Source organism: Anomaloglossus baeobatrachus, chromosome 6, assembly GCF_048569485.1.
Source record: "Anomaloglossus baeobatrachus isolate aAnoBae1 chromosome 6, aAnoBae1.hap1, whole genome shotgun sequence".
NCBI classification, from domain to species: domain Eukaryota; kingdom Metazoa; phylum Chordata; class Amphibia; order Anura; family Aromobatidae; genus Anomaloglossus; species Anomaloglossus baeobatrachus.
Genome location: NC_134358.1, coordinates 363,285,316 through 363,300,631, shown reverse-complemented (window position 1 = coordinate 363,300,631; position 15,316 = coordinate 363,285,316). Strand labels below are relative to the sequence as shown.

The 15,316-nt window shown below is 43.5% G+C and overlaps 1 protein-coding gene across 3 annotated transcripts in view; it reads left to right on the top strand.

Moving 5' to 3' along the window:
- UPP1 (uridine phosphorylase 1) overlaps window positions 1-15,316 on the top strand; it is a 178,422-nt gene that overhangs the window by 40,090 nt on the left and 123,016 nt on the right. The window contains exon 2 of one of the 3 annotated variants that reach the window (XM_075316558.1): window positions 6,318-6,420. The exons of the other annotated variants lie outside the window; for them this stretch is intronic. The gene's annotated coding sequence lies outside the window, so the exon portion shown is untranslated. The remainder of the gene's footprint in view (window positions 1-6,317; window positions 6,421-15,316) is intronic. 3 annotated transcript variants of the gene reach the window in all.

The window sequence follows — 15,316 nt, the reverse complement described above, 5'->3', positions numbered from 1 at the left end:
ATTTACAAAATTGTATGTTCTCTAATTTTGATCTCCACTGTACCATTTACATGCCACCAGGGCTCTTATAGGCTAATTTGCATGTGGCTTTAAAGCTTGATTTTTTAAGCGCTGGATCATCGGATTATTACAAAACATGTATCCTCTTTATTGTTATATCTATATAGCCTAAAGATTCAGTAATAAAATAATTCAGAGAGGTTCCCTTTATAGAGAACCTGTGATTAGGTTTTTCATATAAAAGCCATTGCTCTCACTTTCTCCAGCTTTTAAAAATACATTTCTAAAAAGTCTACTTTACATTAAAGGCAGCACTACAAGCCTTAAAAATACTTTAAAGTTTTGCAGTGCAGCATTGTAATGTGCATGATAATCTGCCATGTATGAATGATGTGAATGACATCTTCTACATCTTCCACATTGCAAAGCCTCAGGCATGCATGTGCAAAGTGCTGGGTGTCTGCACCAATCATGAGTTGAGGGCGGTGTTACAAGGCAGGGAGGGGGCCCTTTAGTGCACATTAGAATGTAGTGGTGGATAATGTCAAAGCTTTTTTTGTTAGAAATGAATTAAGAGGCTGGAGAACTGGTGGCTATGGATTTTATAGTTAAAAGTTAATGACAGGTTCCCTTTTAAGCTCTTGTAGGATTCTCTCAGGCTTGCTCATAGCAGCTCTGTATGATTACTGTATCTGACTGTCATGTCAGTGTCAGGCTCAAACACCGCTGAGCCAAGACATGTATCTCTCCCCAGGGTTATAGGCCAAAGGAAGGGGTTTATTCCTATCTGCCTCGTTTCGGTGGGCAGGACACTATATCCTTGTGCTGCCATTACTGGAACGCCACCAGTAATAGTACCTGCTCTACAGGACATGAGTCTTGCTCCCGTGAGTGTTCCCTAATCCATACTACCTCCCAGCTACTTGTCAGGACTTTGTTTTTTCTGTCTATCCTGTTTGGGCTTTTTGCCCTTTTCCAAGATGGTGTCCCCTGCTTTATTCTTCTCGATGTGTTCTGTGTCCTCTTGCCTTTTATAATATCAGTCCAGTCTCCAGTCCTCTGCTTGAGTATTCTGCCTGGTTTCCTCCTCCTAGTGGTGTCTCAAGTTTCTCCATCTACTCCAGCAAAGTCTGTGTGACTCACCTGTTGCTGCTCATCAGAGGTTCTGCCAACGTCTGCCCTCCTGCTGCTTCCTGCTTCTGATGCCTAGCCCCTGCTGTAGTTCTTGTCTGACCCGCCTTGCTTTATGTAAGCCGGCTTGTTCTACTACTTGTTTTTTGGACACTTGCAAATTGCTCTGCTACTTATTTGTTTTTCACTTGTGTTACAATATAAACTTTAGTTAAAAGAAAAAGATTTTGGTACCGTGTTAGCCAGTTGAAAAATGATTGATTGCTCTCAGTGAGAGAAACAAAATTAAAATTTTGTAGTTCTGATACCTTTTAATGGCTAACTAAAATAAAAATAAAATATGATGTTATAAAGCAAGCTTTCGAGACATCTCAGGTCTCTTCCTCAGGCATGGTATGACAAAATATCTGAAGAAACACAAATATATATACAAAACAGGGCAGAGCGATGCATAGTAAAAGGACATTTAAATAAACAAACACTGAGCTTGGAAAGTGAATCCTTAATTAGCTTTGATTAGTGGTGTGAGTTTTATTGTCCCAATATCCATGTAGGATCAGAGGCCTGGTGCCCTTGTAGTCTCTGGAGCTGACCTCTCAGATTTTATAATGGGTCATGAATCCTTCTGAGAGGTTGAGTCCTGTGTCCACAGTTAAACATTGTGATGAATTTGTATTCCCAGACCCTGCGATGGCTCTGTGATCTGAAGTTGCCTTTTAATATGACAACTTTCATGTGGTTTATGTTGTGTCCTGGAGCACAGAAATGTTTGACTTTTAATGGTCAACTAAAATGGCTAACTAAAATAATGGCCATTTCTGTGCTCCAGGACACAGCATAAACCACATGAAAGTTGTCATATTAAAAGGCAACTTCAGATCACAGAGCCATTGCAGGGTCTGGGAATACAAATTCATCACAATGTTTAACTCTGTGGACACAGGACTCAACCTCTCAGAAGGATTTAAGATTCATGCTGTAAGTGAATCTAGCTAATAGAGTCAGGAAGCTGATGGTCTCTCTCTCTCTCTGTCTGTCGGTCTCTCTCTGTCGGTCCCTCTCTCTCTCTCTCTGTCTGTCGGTCGGTCTCTCCCTCTCCCCCCCTCTTTGGTACTCACCGATCTCACTGCTCCGGCGGCTTTTTTTGCTTTTGAAAATGCTGGCCGCTTATTATTCCATCTCGTATTCACTGCTTCCCCCGCCCACCGGTGCTTATGATTGGTTGCAGTCAGATGCACCCCCTCGCCGAGTGACAGCTGTCGCACTGCAACCAATCACACCCGCCAATTGGCGGGTCTATATCGTGCTGTACAATCAATAAATAAATAATTTAAAAAAACGGCGTGCGGTCCCCCCCAATTTTGATACCAGCCAAGGTAAAGCCACATGGCTGAGGGCTGGTATTCTCAGGATGGGGAACCCCACGTTATGGGCAGCCCCCCAGCCTAAAAATATCAGCCAGCAGCCGCCCAGATTTGCCGCATCCATTACATGCAACAGTCCCGGGACTACCCGGCTCATCTCGAATTGTCATGGTGTGGTGGTAATCGGGGTAATAAGGAGTTAATGGCAGCCCATAGCTGCCACTAATTCCTAGGTTAATCATGGCAGGTGTCTATGAGACACCCCCTTATGATTAATCTGTAGTGAAAGTAAATAAACACAAACACCAAAAAATCCTTTATTTGAACTAAAAGACAAAAAGCACCCTTTTTAACCACTTTATTAATCCCAAATACCCCTCCAGGTCTGGCGTAATCCATGCGATGTCCCACGACGCATTCAGCTCTGCTACATCGGACGCTGACGTGAGCGGCAGTAGAACACCGTCGCTCGCTGTGAGCTCCACACAGCAACTGAAGACGTCACTCAGGTTACTTGCGGCCACAGCTGGATTCTGGTACAAACTGCTACAATGGATCAGTTTTTTTAACGGATCCGTCCAATCAGTTGTACCACAATCTCCAACGCATTCATCACATCAGTCACAAAACGGATTGTGACTGATGCAAAACAACGGAAGTATGAATTCAGTCCTCTCTCTCTCATTAATGATGGTTATAAAGCTCTTCACTCTGATTCACTAGCTTCACATATAGGGAAGACATACTGTAAAAGAGGATAGATGTGCTGCAGGGAGGATTGATGTCCTGCAAATGCTTGGTAACAGTACACCTGAAGAGAAATCTCTATAGAGGTCATCTATAGCTGGAAGGACTGCAAAAGAGGAATCATTAACTGAGATTAATTAGTTCTCCTAGAGTGCTTAAGACGCGGTAGATTCCTGATTTCTCCAGTCCCTCATCCAGTCACACACAATTTCCATGTCTTCACCCAGAAGAAATATGGTGAGTGGGTGAATGCAGCAGGTCACATTATGCTGCACATTGTTAGAGGCATACTAAGGCTCTTCTCACAGTGTGTTTTTTGCATTCATCATGAAAGATCCAAATGTATATGTTTTATGGACACTTGCCAAACAGTGACAACTATCACACATGGAATTCCAAAAAAGATATATGCTATACTACATCATTTTTACTGCATAGAACTGTATGAAATAGGCGGGAAACCTCACCATATACTTCTGAAGAAAGGCTATCCGGTGAATAGAGGTCTATGAGTTTTACAACGAATATAATTAATGGAAAAAAAAGACACTAAAGTTGGGTTCACACACAATGACCAATCTGCGGCTTTATACCACTTTTTTAACTCATGTTTCATTGTCTCCCTGCTTCATCTCCTTATTTTTCAGGGAAACATCTGTTTTACATGTAATACTGCGTGATCAATCATAATGCCTTCACAATTTACATGTTAAACATCTGTTTTCATATAGGATTAAACAATTGGGTAGGAAACATTGGAAAGACCACAACTGCATAAGACTACTCAAATTTTAAGCTGACCACTGCATGTGAATACAGCCTAAGAAACAAGTACACCTTCATTTAGCTCTTAGGAAATCCCTTCAGAATTCCTATGTTTACTCCCACTAAGATAATAACACTTATACTTACATCTGGTGTCAAAACTATTCGAGTGGTACTGGCTCTGGCTCTCCTGGGGATCACGTGACAATATCTCTCGAGATCCCTGCGGTCGATCAGGTCTGGCTTCACGCTCCTATGGATGTAATTGATATCCAGTGGAAGTGAGAGAACATATGCAGCTTTCACTTTCACCAGATGTCTTGATTAGTCTGAAGGAAGAGAAAGTAAAGCCAGTGCTGTTTGGCCTCATAAGGCTGGTTTCACATCAACGTTTTTTTGCCAGTCGGCAAAAAAACGCAAAACGCACCTTATAGGATCCGTTGTCTGTTCAATGCAATGTCAATGGACTTGCGGCAACATGCGTTTGCGTGCGGTAGTGTCAGGATCCGGTGAGTTGCAGTTTTTTTAGCTTTTATCAAAAACGCAACTTAAATGTATTTCAATGGCTGCCGGATCCGGTTTTAACAGTTGCGGTTGTATGCTGCAGGAAAGATCCTGTTTACTGTACAGAACATGGCCTGAATATCATTCTCACACACTCTCACTCACACTCCCTCTCACACTCACTCACACAGTCACTCTCACTCACTCTCACTTGCACTCACACTCACTCACTCTCACTCACACTCTCAATCACTATCACTCTCACTCACACTCACTCACCCTCACTTTCACTCACACTCACACACACTCACACTCACTCACGTCCAGAGCTGCATCCACGCTGTCATGGCAGATTCAGCTCACTCCCGATCACAACTTTAATGCCCGCCCAGCCCCATTCAGCTCATTCCCAACCACATGACTCATAAACTGCAAGTCACAGGATCCAGTAAATAACACTTGCGTTTGCATGTGTTCTACTCAAATTTAACAGGATCCAGTCACATGCAGTTTGTGTTTTTTTGCCTTAAGGCAAAAAAAACACTGATGTGAAACCAGCCTTTGGTATATAAACACATACACCCGAAAAAATCCTTTATTTGGAATAAAAGACAAAAAAAACCCTCTTTCACCATTTTATTAAAACCCCCAAATACCCCTCCAGGTCTGACGTAATCCACAGAGGTCCCACGACGATTTCAGCTCTGCTACATGAAGCTGACAGGAGCGACAGTAGAACACCGCCGCGCCTGTCAGCTCCACACAGCAACAGAAGGGAGTCGCGCTGTCAGCGGTGACGTCACTGAGGTAGTGCCTGCGTGTGCGGTGATGATGCATGCGGCAGTGCCTGCGTGTGTGGTGATGATGGGGGCTGTAGTGCCGGTTTTTGTGCGGTGATGATGCGTGCGGTAGTGCCGGTGTTTTTGCGGTGATGCTGCGTGCGGTGAGTGTGGGAGTAACTGTGAGTGTGGGAGTGAGTGTGAGAGTGAGTGTGTGTGTGAGTGAGAGTGAATGTGAGAGTGAGTGTGTGTGAGTGAGAGAGTGAGTGAGAGAGTGACTGGGAGTGATATTCAGGCCATGTTCTGTACAGCAAACAGGATCCTTCCTGCAGCATACAACCGCAACTGTTAAAACCGGATCTGGCGCCCATTGAAATACCTTGCAGCTACTGTCGCAATGTACAGGATGCAGTGAGTTGTAGTTTTTGGACGTAGATGAAAAACGCAACAAGTTGTGTTTTTGAAAACAAAAAAGTGAGCCGGAGTATGAGATGGTATACATGGAACTTGTGAGACCATGTTCACACTGGCCATGAGACAAAGAGAAACCAAGGAAAAAATTGTGAAAACATACCCTGCTGTAACTGAATAAAAGCATAGTGCATATAAACATAGGGTACTTAGTAAACACTGTTTTTGATCAAAAAAAGCATAAAGCTATCCCACCAAACGTCAAGGTGTACCCAGTTGGGATAGTACCTACACTCTCTAATATCAAAACCTTACCATGGGTCTAAAATAGGCCTCAATGTGGCTAAGGGCTGAGAGCGACCGGGTCCCAACAGGACACACACAGTCAGGGGGATTCACAGAATGAAATGTCCAGCTCGCTGAGAAGGGGGCCACTCCCTGTTTGTACTGAATACAAAAAAAAGTTGTGTTTTTGATAAAAGGTAAAAATCTGCAACTCACCAGATCCTGACACTACCGCACGCAAACGCATGCAAACGCATATTGCCGCAAGTCCATTGACATTGCATTGAGCAGATAACGGATCCTGTAAGATGCGTTTTGCGCTTTTTTGCAGACTGTCAAAAAAACGCTGATGTGAAACCAGCCTAACATAACAATGTCACTTGAGCCTTGGGAGAGCCAGTGCCAACACCGCTGGAACAGCAACGGCACCGGAGGTATGTGTTATTATTTTACTGTGGAGAAGCATAAGGAATCAGAAGGGTTTGTTCGAGTAGTAGACAAACCCTTTAAGGCTATGTGCGCACGTTGCTTTTTTTTCAGCGCGGAAAAAAACGCACCCTCTGGCAGAGGGGAGAATTGTAAACAATGCTTTTTGAGAAAAACGCATCGAAAACTCATGCGTTTTTCATGCGTTTTTCATGCGGTTTTTTAGGTGCGTTTTTTAAGATTTGTCAGTGTTAATAAAGTTGGTTGAACACAGACCTTTGGAAAAAAAAACCTGTGATGTCATTTCCTTCTCCACATTCTGTTTGGATAAATGGGAGGGCTTGGAATGGAAGGAGCACCATTTGAATTTTGGAAAAGTTGAAATAAACTTCGCGCACCATGTCACATTAGCAGGGCCCCTTGGGTACCTATACGTCAGAAAACCCCCACAAGTGACCCCATTTTGGAATCTGCACCCCTCAAGGATTTTATTCAGGAGTATATTAAGCATTTTGAATCCACAGCTACTTCACCCAAAATGTTGCTGTAGCAACAATATTCTCACTTTTAGGCTATGTGGCCGTGATCCAGCGACACGGCGTCTAGTACACAGTGCCCGCCTTCCTGCAGAGATGTGAGTGTTGTCCACGGGAGAACGCAGCTGGCCATGCCCACGATTTGGATTCAGGCTGCGGTGGACTTTAGCTCTATTCTACCTGCAGAGAGCACTCTCGTCTCCACAGCATAAATTGACATGCTGAGGCTCGGGAAGCCACGCCACCGGTCAGTTTATGCTGCGGAGAAAAGAAGCACAGTGGGCATGGGATCTCCAAAAATCCTTCCACTGTGCTTCTACTGCACAACGCAGCGTTATGGACGCAGGGAAAACACTCAGCGCCCAAACCACTGCAAAACCTGATTGTGGGCACACAGCCAAAAAAGCGTCAATGGATGAATGGATGTCAAATATATACAGTTAGGTCCAGAAATATTTGGACAGTGACACAATTTTCGCGAGTTGGGCTCTGCATGCCACCACATTGGATTTGAAATGAAACCTCTACAACAGAATTCAAGTGCAGATCGTAACGTTTAATTTGAAGGTTTGAACAAAAATATCTGATAGAAATTGTAGGAATTGTACACATTTCTTTACAAACACTCCACATTTTAGGAGGTCAAAAGTAATTGAACAAATAAACCAAACCCAAACAAAATATTTTTATTTTCAATATTTTGTTGCGAATCCTTTGGAGGCAATCACTGCCTTAAGTCTGGAACCCATGGACATCACCAAACGCTGGGTTTCCTCCTTCTTAATGCTTTGCCAGGCCTTTACAGCCGCAGCCTTCAGGTCTTGCTTGTTTGTGGGTCTTTCCGTCTTAAGTCTGGATTTGAGCAAGTGAAATGCATGCTCAATTGGGTTAAGATCTGGTGATTGACTTGGCCATTGCAGAATGTTCCACTTTTTTGCACTCATGAACTCCTGGGTAGCTTTGGCTGTATGCTTAGGGTCATTGTCCATCTGTACTATGAAGCGCCGTCCGATCAACTTTGCGGCATTTGGCTGAATCTGGGCTGAAAGTATATCCCGGTACACTTCAGAATTCATCCGGCTACTCTTGTCTGCTGTTATGTCATCAATAAACACAAGTGACCCAGTGCCATTGAAAGCCATGCATGCCCATGCCATCACGTTGCCTCCACCATGTTTTACAGAGGATGTGGTGTGCCTTGGATCATGTGCCGTTCCCTTTCTTCTCCAAACTTTTTTCTTCCCATCATTCAGGTTGATCTTTGTCTCATCTGTCCATAGAATACTTTTCCAGAACTGAGCTGGCTTCATGAGGTGTTTTTCAGCAAATTTAACTCTGGCCTGTCTATTTTTGGAATTGATTAATGGTTTGCATCCAGATATGAACCCTTTGTATTTACTTTCATGGAGTCTTCTCTTTACTGTTGACTTAGAGACAGATACACCTACTTCACTGAGAGTGTTCTGGACTTCAGTTGATGTTGTGAACGGGTTCTTCTTCACCAAAGAAAGTATGCGGCGATCATCCACCACTGTTCTCATCCGTGGACGCCCAGGCCTTTTTGAGTTCCCAAGCTCACCAGTCAATTCCTTTTTTCTCAGAATGTACCCGACTGTTGATTTTGCTACTCCAAGCATGTCTGCTATCTCTCTGATGGATTTTTTCTTATTTTTCAGCCTCAGGATGTTCTGCTTCACCTCAATTGAGAGTTCCTTAGACCGCATGTTGTCTGGTCACAGCAACAGCTTCCAAATGCAAAACCACACACCTGTAATCAACCCCAGACCTTTTAACTACTTCATTGATTACAGGTTAACGAGGGAGACGCCTTCAGAGTTAATTGCAGCCCTTACAGTCCCTTGTCTAATTACTTTTGGTCCCTTGAAAAAGAGGAGGCTATGCATTACAGAGCTATGATTCCTAAACCCTTTCTCTGATTTGGATGTGAAAACTCTCATATTGCAGCTGGGAGTGTGCACTTTCAGCCCATATTATATATATAATTGTATTTCTGAACATGTTTTTGTAAACAGCTAAAATAACAAAACTTGTGTCACTGTCCAAATATTTCTGGCCCTGACTGTATAACGTCCCACCCCTGCCTGCATATTCTAAGCTGGCACCTTTAGTACCTTTCATGTGGCACTAAGGGGTGCCTAGCTTAGTATTTATCCCAAAAAAAATGAAAAAAATGGCGTGGGGTCCCCCCTATTTTTGATAGCCAGTCAGGGTAAAGCAGACAGCTGTAGCCTGCAAACCACAGCTGGCAGCTTCATCTTGTCTGGTGATCAATTTGGAGGGCTCCCCAGGCTTTTTTTTTTATTTATAAATAAAGAATTAAAAAAAAAATAACGTGGGGTCCCCCCAAATTAGATCACCAGCCAAGGTGAAGCTGACAGCTGGGGTCTGGTATTCTCAGGGTGGGAAGAGCCATGGTTATTGGACTCTTCCCAGCCTAAAAATAGCAGGCAACAGCCGCCCCAGAAGTGGCGCATCCATTAGATGTGCCAATCCTGGCGCTTTGCCCCAACTCATCCCGCGCCCTGGTGCGTTGGCAAACGGGGTAATAAATGGGGTTGATATCAGATGTGTAATGTCACCTGGCATCAAGCCCAGCAATTAGTGATGTCACGGCGTCTATCAGATACCAGACATAACTAATTGACAGTAAACAAAAGCAAAAAAAATGACAAAACATTTTTTATTAGAAAAAACACTCCCCAAATCATTCCCTCGTTCACCAATTTAATAAAAAAATTTGAAAAAAATGGGTCCGCAGAAATCCATTTGGACGTCCCACGTCGGCTCTGGACCTTCTAGAATATGGGGGCACGTTCAGGGAACGTATCCCCCATTTTCTAGGAGGGCAGACCGTCCATTTGAGGAGAGTGGGTGCCAAAAATCTGCACCCACTCTCCCCGGGTCACAGCTGCAGAGTGCGAGCAGCCAGCACAGCTCTCTGAACACAGTGCTGGCTGTCAGCTGCTCTGCTCATGTGACCGCACTGACCGTCGTCTGCTGTGAAGGAGGAGGGGGCCACGGGGGATCAGTGCTGCGACCGGACAGGTAAGGGGGAATACCGGGGGGAATAGGGGGTGACCTGGCAGGGCCTGGGGGGCATTTTTCTGTCGCATGTCTCAAACCACATGCGACAGAAATCATAGGAGTAGGGCGGCCGGTGCGCTGCTGTGCGCGCGGCCATGTTGGATTTTCGGGGGGGGGGGGTCGGGGCGGGCACTTTGGCGACACCGGGGGCTTTCCAGGACTTTGCCAGGAAGTGAGGTCAACAGGAAACCTCTTGACCTCACTTCCAGGTAAATGCCTGCGTTCTGGCATGCCGACAAAGCCCGTGGACCGCAACAAAAAAGCAGCTCACTGCGGTGTAGCTGCGTTCTGACCCAGATCATTGATTCAATGGGGGAGAGAACGCAGCCACACCGCACAAAAGAAGTGACATGCTGCTTTTCTTTCCGCACCGATTTTTGGCATCCAAAATGCTGCGTTTAGAAACGCAGCGTGTGCACTGATTTTTCGGCTTTCTCATACACTTTGCTGGGAAAGCTGAACGCATGCAATTTGCCACTGAAACGCTGCGGTTTTAAACGCAGCGTTTCCGCGGTAAAAAACGCAACGTGTGCACACAGCCTTATACTAGATGATTTGACATCCAGCACTTCTACCAATCAGCCAGCTCATTTCTCCTGCATCCCAAATGAAAAGAGATAAAGTGCAGTAAGTGGTAACAGCCACAAAACAATGTAGAGAGCTGAGGTATTCTGATCCATACATTCTTTACATCTGGCCATTGTTAGAGCAAATATCACCTGATCGGACTGGCTGTTGGACCCCCACTAATCTCACATTGCATGGTTCATCAATATGTAAGTCACAAATACCGCCTTTAATATAAATTGCTCCACAAAAATAAATCCCTTTTTGTGGCTGTGTTGATAAAAAAAATAAAATATTGCTGCAAAAATTGTTGTTTCTTCAAGGTCAAAATAGTACAATTCTCTAAAAGAGTTAAATATGTACTTAAACACAAAGGACACCATTGGGAGTTATTGCATAATTATGGTATAAAAAACAAACAAAAGTTCTGTTCGGTTCCATTTCTTTGGCTAAGCGACTTGACATTGCTTCTTGGTTGTTAATACTGCAAGTTCCGCAGTGCTTCCCATTAGGGCAACAAAAGAAATGATTATTCTAATGATCAGATAACTGTCCTGCAGAAATTATGTGATTGAGGTTAGAGGGGTATATAGTCCAGTCACAATACGGTTTGACCCGGAACAAATTCCAAGAAAGCGTTTTATGATTTTCTTTATTACTATTATATGTGGGGAACAACATATTAAAAGTTTTCCAAAAATTGATCACCACAAAGGTCCTAACTATGACGTCATAAGACGATGACAGCCATCGCACTAAAAATAACGAATATTTACCTTTTTCAAAGCTGTAGCTGTAGGTTACAGAAGAGTTTGCATTTTTTATACCATATATTTTCATATAACAATTTTTATACAAAGTTTTATGCTAACTACATGGACAGGCGAGGGCATGACGTCATCAATGACGTCATGACATACATGTACATTTCTAGAAATTATAGAATTAATACACAGTGCATTTTAAGACCTACTTCATCACTGAATAACCGTGTCAGGTCAATAGTCACTATTTTCATCATCAGACACTGCTTCCTCACTCATATAGTCACAATGCCCTTCTTGACATGGTCCGCATACCCGTGAACAGGTAAGTCCGTGTCTTTTGCAAGTGCACCGAAATGTACTACAACCACGAGAACAATTGCAGTGAATTATTTTCAGAAGTGTTTCTGGCTTGGGTGAAGTATCCATCATTACTGGAACTAGACTGTTGTTCTGCAATTCCCATCCCCATTCAGTAGTGTCCATGGCCTCACCATTGTCCATCCAAAGCATCACTTGGCGGTAACTCCGAAGGGCATGATACTTCGTTGCAGAGGAGGTCGGTGGCAGTCGTTCAGGTGTAACAAAGATTTTGGCTGAACCAACTTTATCTTTATCTTTAAACTCCCTTTATCCGAGTAGAAATAAAGCTTGTTGCCATCGCTGGTTGACGTGTGATGAAGTAACAACACCAAAAGATCTGTATCTTCGCCAATGAGACTAGTACTTTTGTTGAATGACATTGACACCGCTGCCTTAACAATCTCCACATCTGCATCCCCCTCTGATTGTATTACGTGGCAACCTCTGTCATTCATGCGCTGTGAAACAAGATTGATAAGAGACTGTTTCTTCTCCACATTCGAAAGGAAGTCCTCCTTTTTCCCGACAAATTTCGTTCCTTCAGCAATGTTCACTTTGTTACTTGTTCGATTTTTGCGCCGTCGCTGATGGGTAATGTCCTTAGTGTTTGGTCCTCCAATGTAACCATCAAATACTATCGTAGCCTTACCATAGTGCTTTACTGTGAAAGATGCATAGTCTTCTGCGATTGAACAATATGTCTTTCCTTCTGACCACTTCAGTCGATGGAGAAGAGAACCTCCGTCAAGAACATAATGTTCCACTTCTGGTACATCCTTGCCAGGGTCTTGGCTTTCATTGACCGCTTGTACTTAACTGAAAACAGTGATTGACCCTCCATTTTTGCCACTATATCTCTGCCAATGGCGAACAGGTTATAGACATTCACATCCTTATTTGCATTTACACCGGTGATAATGTTGCGAAGAGACACTTCATCAGAGAAAGGTGAAAAGGTCTCGAGTTTATCTGCAATTTTCTCCAGGTCTTCACGATCTCTTTTCGTCCTTGACGTTCTTGCCTCCTTGTGTTGTTCACTGGTGACAAAGCTCTGGCGAGTGAAACCCTGCATTGCATCACTGTAGGAAGAGGACACTGGCACAGACAGAGTCCACAAGGCCCTCTGATGTTCGGACATTCCACTTCCTCTGGTGAGTCCTCCTGCAGTTTTTAGGAAGCGCATCAGAGCTAGCTCGATGACTAGCTCGCAACCCAGGCCTGCCCAGTACTGATCAGTACGCCTTACAACATGCAAGCCATTCATAAATCTATGGAAGACTGATGGCATATCATCTTCCAGAGTGGTCATAGACTGGAGGTAAAGGTAGGCGGCCTTCACATAGTTCCCATGCCCAGCAGCTGCAAGAATGGGCAAACATTCGGCTACAGCATGAAGGTGCATCAGCCAGGATCCTGTACGATTGGCCTCGATAAGCTCCCTTGCAATTTCTACCATCTTTTGGTAATTTAGCCATAGTTTACTGGTGCGTGAGTGAGCAGATAATCCGTTTCTTTTGGTGGACAAGAGGTGGACAATTTCACTAAGGCAGGTAGAAGTGATGACAGAATTCAAGTCACTTTTCCCTGTCAGTGTCCGAGTATACAACTGCTGTTTTTGCAACAGGTCTGCAAAACCGGGATGGTCGCAAAATACTTTGTCTTCAACTTGCTTTAACATTTTACAGCTTTGGCAGCCATATTCTTTGACGTCACATTTGGACCCTTTGTGGCAACCCTATCTTGGTAAACTTTTAGTATGTTTTTCCCTACATGTAATACTACAAAAAAAAACAATAAAACGCTTTCTTGGAATTTGTTCAGGGTAAAGGGTTTTTTTTCCGTATTTTGACTGGACTAATAATCTGAAAAGCCAGGGTCTCCAAGAGGACATCTCCCATCCCTGGTTAGAAGCATTAGAAACAGCTCTGAAAATCAGGTTCCCATAGTGGTTGAGGTGTACATCCAGTACAATCTTGGTCTGCATGTCAGAGATATAATGTGATCATGTTATATTATACAGATATACAGAAATTGAAGAAAATTTGATGTCTTAAAAATAACGAAGAAAACCTAATTTTTATATTATTTTCTATATTCAGCCAATGGAAAGTAGGTTGTTGGTGCCAAATTTATCTACAGGAAATAGGTGGCAGGAAATTCTGAAGTTTTTATTTTACTCCTTGACTGTAAATGTTAAGGATGGGAATTTTCAGAACTGGCTCTTCCTGTTGCTCTTTCCCAGACATGCAAGCCAAAGGTCGTCAACATGCTGTTTTCTTTTCCTGAAAGCAATTATTTTGTAACTGCAACCAAGAGACTAGTTATTGTACAGTATCAGGGGGTTGTCTACAAGAGGGCAACCACTTTTGTATGCCCACAATGTGATAAATAAAAATTAGAAAAGCACATATTTATCACTTAGATCGGCACCTCCATGCCGAGGGCTGTATATCCCGGACAGCTTATAACATTGTTTACATCACGTAAACGTTGCAGCTTTAACAGTTCTATCCGTCAAGACAGTTTGGTCCGATGGAACTGTGAAGTTTTTAGCAGTAGCTGATACGTTGAAGCGCTCACATGATATATACAATGTCATTAGATCCTCCTTATCCTCCAAGAGAACACCCAATTCAAGTTTTGCAACTGCTTCTTATGAGGTCAAATAAAAGAGAAAAACCTCTAAACTTACAGTGCCTACAAGTAGTATTCAACCCCCTGCAGATTTAGCAGGTTTACACATTCGGAATTAACTTGGCATTGTGACATTTGGACTGTAGATCAGCCTGGAAGTGTGAAATGCACTGCAGAAAAAAAGAATGTTGTTTGTTTTTTTGTTTTTTTTTTTAAATTGTGAAAAGTTTATTCAGAGGGTCATTTATTATTCAACCCCTCAAACCACCAGAATTCTGTTTGGTTCCCCTAAAGTATTAAGAAGTATTTCAGGCACAAAGAACAATGAGCTTCACATGTTTGGATTAATTATCTCTTTTTCCAGCCTTTTCTGACTAATTAAGACCCTCCCCAAACTTGTGAACAGCACTCATACATGGTCAACATAGGAAAGACAAAGAAGCATTCCAAGGCCATCAGAGACAAGATCGTGGAGGGTCACAAGGCTGGCAAGGGGTACAAAACCCTTTCCAAGGAGTTGGGCCTACCTGTCTCCACTGTTGGGAGCATCATCCGGAAGTGGAAGGCTTATGGAACTACTGTTAGCCTTCCACGGCCTGGACAGCCTTTGAAAGTTTCCTCCCGTGCCGAGGCCAGGCTTGTCCGAAGAGTCAAGGCTAACCCAAGGACAACAAGGAAGGAGCTCCGGGAAGATCTCATGGCAGTGGGGACATTGGTTTCAGTCAATACCATAAGTAACGTACTCCACCGCAATGGTCTCCGTTCCAGACGAGCCCGTAAGGTACCTTTACTTTCAAAGTGTCATGTCAAGGCTCGTCTACAGTTTGCTCATGATCACTTGGAGGACTCTGAGACAGACTGGTTCAAGGTTCTCTGGTTTGACAAGACCAAGATCGAGATCTTTGGTGCCAACCACACACGTGACGTTTGGAGAC